The sequence below is a fragment of the Podarcis filfolensis genome (genome assembly GCF_964270895.1).
Source record: "Podarcis filfolensis genome assembly, chromosome: 9".
NCBI lineage: Eukaryota > Metazoa > Chordata > Lepidosauria > Squamata > Lacertidae > Podarcis > Podarcis filfolensis.
In genome coordinates, this window is record NC_139610.1 from 265,425 (window position 1) to 271,329 (window position 5,905).

Genomic DNA, 5,905 nt, shown 5'->3' on the forward strand with positions numbered 1-5,905 from the left:
TTTCAACAAATATGGACAAGGCACAAAGACAGGTAATAACAAAAGATGGAAGACTACCAAAGACTTTTTTTGAAATGACTGACAATATGGACTTGATTGATATTTGGAGAACAAAACACCCATTAGAAAGAGAGGGAACCTTCTTTTCTGAAGCCAAAATGACATGGACAAGGATTGACCAAATCTGGGTGACTAGCAGTATGGCTCCGAATATAAAAAAAGTAGAAATCTGCCCAAAAACTTTCTCCGACCATAATGCTGTAAAGATGGTGATGAGGCAAACAACAACTGGTTCCTTCAGATGGAGAATGAATGACACCTTATTTAGAGACGAGGAGATCTGCAAGAAGGCCCAAAAAACCTTGAAAGACTATTTTGAAATCAACTTAAGGTCTGAAGTAGAAAAAAGAATAGTATGGGACGCAAGCAAAGCCGTGATGAGAGGGTTTTTGATTCAGCAAAATACTTTAAAGAAGAGAAAGCAAAATGAGAAAAAGGAGAGAATTTTGGAAAAGATAAAAGAAGGGGAAAAACAATTAAGATCGAAGCCAAAATCCCAAGAGATTCTAAGAGAAATCAAATTTCATCAAACACAATATATGGAACTGATGAATCAAGAATTAGAGTGGAAAATTAAACAAATGAGACAAAAGACTTTTGAATCTGCTGATAAATGTGGCAAGTTACTGGCTTGGCAAATAAAGAAGAGACAAAAACTCAACACGGTAACAAATATAGAAGTGGAAGGAAAAAACATAAGCAACCCAGCGGAAATTAGGAATTGTTTTCAGAACTACTTTAGACAACTTTACACACAAGGGCCGCAAAAAGAAATGGACATACAACAGTTCCTCGAGGAAAATGGGCTGAAAAAGGTTTCGCATGAGAGTAAGATAATATTGAACCAGGAGATATCAGCACAAGAAATAGAAGATGCCATTCAAGGCATGACGCTGGGCAAATCCCCTGGACCGGATGGACTGACTTCCAAATACTACAAAGTTTTGAAGGAAGGGTTGATACAACCTTTGAAGGAAGTCTGCAATGAGATTATGGAGGGGGAAAGGGCACCCGATACGTGGAGAGAGGCCTACATTACACTTATACCAAAGACAGAGACTGAAAAGACCCAACTTAAAAACTACCGACCCATCTCGTTATTGAATGTGGATTACAAAATCTTTGCTGATATTTTGGCAAAAAGACTGAAGAGAGTTTTGATGGAGGAGATTCACGGGGACCAAGCGGGCTTTCTCCCAAAAAGGCACTTGTCGAACAATGTAAGGAATATAATTGACATTTTGGAAAAGCTGGAAGTGAACATAAACACTAAAGCTGTTTTGATATTTGTGGATGCCGAGAAAGCCTTTGACAATATTTCTTGGAGTTTTATGTTGAAGAACCTCCGGGGGATGGGGGTAGGCCAAGGGTTTGAAAATGGTATAGGTGCAATATACTCTGAACAGAAAGCCAAACTAATTGTAAATAATGTGGTTACAGAAGAGTTCAAGATTGAAAAAGGGACACGCCAGGGGTGCCCTATCTCCCCATTACTTTTTATATCGGTCCTGGAGGTTTTGCTTAATATGATTAGGAAGGACCAGTTGGTTAAAGGGATTCAGGTCGGAGCTAAACAATATAAACTGAGAGCATTTGCAGATGACTTAGTACTTACATTGCAAGAGCCAGAAGCTAGCACGAAAAGAGTTCTGGAAATAATTCAAAAGTTTGGTCAAATGGCAGGATTTAAATTGAATAAGTCTAAGACAAAGGTTTTGGAGAAATATTTGACACAGATAGAAAAGGAAAGGTTCCAGAATGAGACAGGGTTGACTGTGGTTAAAAAAGTGAAATATTTGGGTATAAATATGACAGCTAAAAATGTGAATTTGTTTAAAGATAATTATGAAAAAACTTGGAGAGAAGTGAAAAAAGATTTGGAGATTTGGTCCAACTTGAAGCTTTCCTTGTTAGGCCGTATTGCAGCTATAAAGATGAATGTATTGCCAAGAATGTTGTTTTTGTTCCAAGCATTGCAAATAATTGATAAAATGGAGTGTTTCAAGAGGTGGCAAAAAGACATATCTAAATTTGTCTGGCAGGGCAAAAAGCCCAGAATTAAATTTAAGATACTAACGGATTCAAAGGAAAGAGGGGGGTTTGCCCTGCCAGACTTTAAACTTTACTACGAAGCGGCAGCTTTCTGCTGGCTGAAAGAATGGCTACTTCTTGAAAACACAGACATTTTGGATTTGGAAGGTTTTAATAACATTTTTGGGTGGCATGCATATTTGTGGTATGACAAGGTTAAAGCACATAAAAGTTTTAAAAATCATATTGTCAGAAAAGCACTACTAAATGTCTGGGACAGATATAAAGACTTGCTGGAAAATAAAACTCCAAGGTGGCTGTCGCCAATGGAAGCTAAGGCAGTTAAAAAGTTAAATATGGAGTCCAAGTGGCCAAGATACTGGGAAATTTTGGAAAAGGAAGGGGACAAATTGAGATTGCAGAGTTTTGAGAAATTAAAAGGGAAGGTGAGAGACTGGTTCCACTACCATCAAATAAATGAAGCGTTTAAACTGGACAGTAAAATTGGCTTCCAGGTGGAAAAATCAAAATTGGAGACAGAACTGTTAGAACCCAGTACTAAGAATTTGTCCAAAATGTACAATTTGCTGCTGAAATGGAATACACAAGATGAAACGGTTAAATCGGTCATGATTAAATGGGCTCAGGACATTGGTCATAATATTTTGTTTGCTGATTGGGAAAAGTTGTGGACCACCGGGATAAAATTTACGGCATGTAATGCCTTAAGAGAAAACATTATGAAAATGATATATAGGTGGTACATAACCCCAGTCAAGCTTGCAAAGATTTACCATGTGCCTGACAATAAATGTTGGAAATGTAAAGAAACTGAAGGTACATTTTTTCATCTTTGGTGGACCTGCCCGAAGATTAAGGCATTCTGGGAAATGATCTATAATGAACTTAAAAAGGTATTTAAATATACTTTCCCCAAGAAACCAGAGGCCTTTCTCTTGGGTATTGTCGGCCAAGGGGTGTTAAAGACGGACATAACTTTCTTTATGTATGCTACAACAGCAGCTAGAATACTCATTGCGAAGTACTGGAAGACGCAAGAACTACCCACACTGGAAGAATGGCAGATGAAGGTGATAGACTATATGGGCTTGGCAGAAATGACGTGCAGAATCCGAAACCAGGGAAGAGAAGCAGCGCAAGAAGAATGGAAAAAATTCAAGGACTATTTAAAGAAATATTATAAAGTTAATGAAAGTTAGAACGATGTTGGACTGGAAAGTAAATGGTTACTATTAGCAATGGTTAAGACAAGGAAAATAAGGAAGAATAGTCTAAATTTAAATTAAAATAAGGGAAGATTTGCTGAACAATCGATAAGAATTTGGAATACAGAAAGGGGAGGCATGAGGAAGTCGGGGAAGATAGGATATGAAATTAGGATATGAAATGATACATGTTTTTTGTTTTGTTTTTGTTTTTGTATGTTTATGTTTGTTGTATTGTGTTTATATGGAAAAATAAAAATTTTTTTTTTAAAAAAAAGAGAAACAGAAACTTCGTTATAAACAAATAGCCAACATTTGCAGGGAGAAAGTCAGGTGGGATAAAGGTGACCATCTGTCATGGATGCTTTGGCTGAGATTTCTTGCATTGTTTCAGGCAACAAAATGTCTTGGGGGTGTGTGACCTTATTTCCAGTAGCATTCTGCATTTCATATAAATATAGGATAGGGTTACATTTGGAATACTCTTTTGGTTGCCCTGTCTGAAAACCAGATGAAGTCAGTAGCACTTTTCACGTGTTTGCATCATGCACACAATAGATGTGTGGAGGAGGAAGGGAGATTGTGGCTGCTGTCCTCACACTCATTAGCTCCCAAGCAGCAAAATGCTTTGGCTCGGCTCTGTGTGGGAATCCAGATCCCCTCTAAACTATCACACCAGCATCCTTTCTAGCTTCCTTTTCCCTCTTTTCTCCACCCTGAGTCCTCCTGACAAACATGCAAGAGTTCCCCCGGCTCTTGCTTGGAAGACACCTTGCTCACTTACTTTTATTTCAGAATCGACAGTGTTCTCCTGGTGCCCACTTCCTGCAAAGGAAGGAAGAATTGCAGGGACTAAGGTGGAGGTAGCGGGGAGAGAGCCATTTCCAACACCTCCTGTTCTCATTCTGCCAGGGGATGGAAGAGCAGCCTCTGTTTTTGCTCTGACCAGGGGCCGATTACAAGAAGGGTGAACACAACCACGTTCCCCACCCCCTCTATAGCACAACACAGCTCAGTCCCAGCCAGAGGCACTTTTTCCATTTGCCTGAGTGGCTCCCTCAACTCAGGACCCTTTTGCTTGTCTCCTTCCCTCCCTCCTCCACTTGTTTGCTTGCCTGCCTCAGTCCCGTCCTCTCCCTGCCTGTGGCCAGTGCCAGACACTGCTCTGTGGAGCTTTTGGCGTGGTGCCTCCTCCGAGGAGACCTGAGGAGACTCCTGAGTTGGCGGACCTGCGGCTGGCGACCCGGTCCGTCAACTCAGGACCCGGTGCACACGCGAGAGAGCCGTGGGGAAAGGTCTGCTTGCAAGATGCTGCGGCGGAAACCAATGCAGCTTGAACTGAAGCTGGACGACATCGAGGAATTTGATGGCGCCCGCAAGGAACTTGAGAGTCATAGGAAGCATGAGGAGGTGGATGTGGTGGGAGCCAGTGATGGTGAGGGTGCGCTGGGACTCAACACTGATCATGAGAGCCAGTAGCAGATGATACATGACCGGATTGGCTACAAACCCCAGCCCAAACCAAACAACCGTTCATCTCAGTTTGGGAACTTTGAGTTCTAGAGCCCAAAGGGTGGACAGTGGCAGTGCCTGGTACCTGTGAGCTTTGGAAGAAAGCAGGAATTTGTTTCATGAGCCCAACAAACTGTGTTTAAAAATAGCAGAAGAGACTGAGCTTCTCTCCTCTAGAAATGGAATTCCTCCTTCAAGCAGAGCAAGTCTTGCTTTCCCTGCAAAGATGGGATCTCTGCCTTACTTGATGATTCCTTTTGTGCAACCTTGCTAGGCTGCCGTGCTTAATAAAACATTTGTTTTTAACTTTGCGTGCTTCATTGTGTAAACATAGATGGACATTTTTACTTATGAAAGAGACCTTGAGCCTTGCAGATAGGTGCAGCAACAGAAGTGAAACTGAGCATTTTTTACTTTTTACTTTGAGCTGGTTTACTGAGAGGCCCTAGATTATTAGTGGAAGAGCACAGGCTGAATATGCAGAAGTTCCCAGGCTGAACTGCTGACATCGCCAGTTAAAAATGCTTCTGAGTTGCCAGCCTGGGAAACGACCATTTTCTGCCTGTATCCCTGGAGTAGACAAGGGCGCAGAAGCTCTCATCCTCCCCAACCACTGAAATAGGCTGGCTGAGGTTGATAGGAATTAGGAGTTCACCATTGTCTGGTGGACAGTGGCAGAATTTCGCCTGCTTTAGAGTGGACTGTACTGAGTTAGGTGGACGAAAAGTCTGACTTCGAAGCAAAATGGATTTGGGGGGCAACCACACTATATTCCTCATCTTTCTCACACAAAGATGGAGTTGACCATGGTTATGATCAATATGCTTTTATTTGGGGGGGGGGGGGAGAGAGTGAAACAAGGTACCAAGATCTACTTGTTAGAGATGCTCCAATGGTGCAGGAGATGTTACTTGGTGTTATGTACTGAGTTGAATAGGATCCAAAATGCAGCAGTCTGATTGGTCCTAGAACAATAGGATCCAGAATGCAGCAGTCTGATTGGTCCACAGGAGCCACCCAATCCAGCTCCAGGTGGAAGTGAATCCTCAACCTGATTGGCCTACAGGAGAATCCTG

General features: G+C 41.6%; 1 pseudogene across 1 annotated transcript; it reads left to right on the top strand.

Moving 5' to 3' along the window:
• Positions 1 to 4,607: 4,607 nt before the first annotated feature.
• Positions 4,608 to 5,135, top strand: LOC310742650 (anaphase-promoting complex subunit CDC26-like; annotated as a pseudogene). The gene has a single exon. The product of its transcript is annotated as an anaphase-promoting complex subunit CDC26-like (transcript).
• Positions 5,136 to 5,905: the final 770 nt, after the last annotated feature.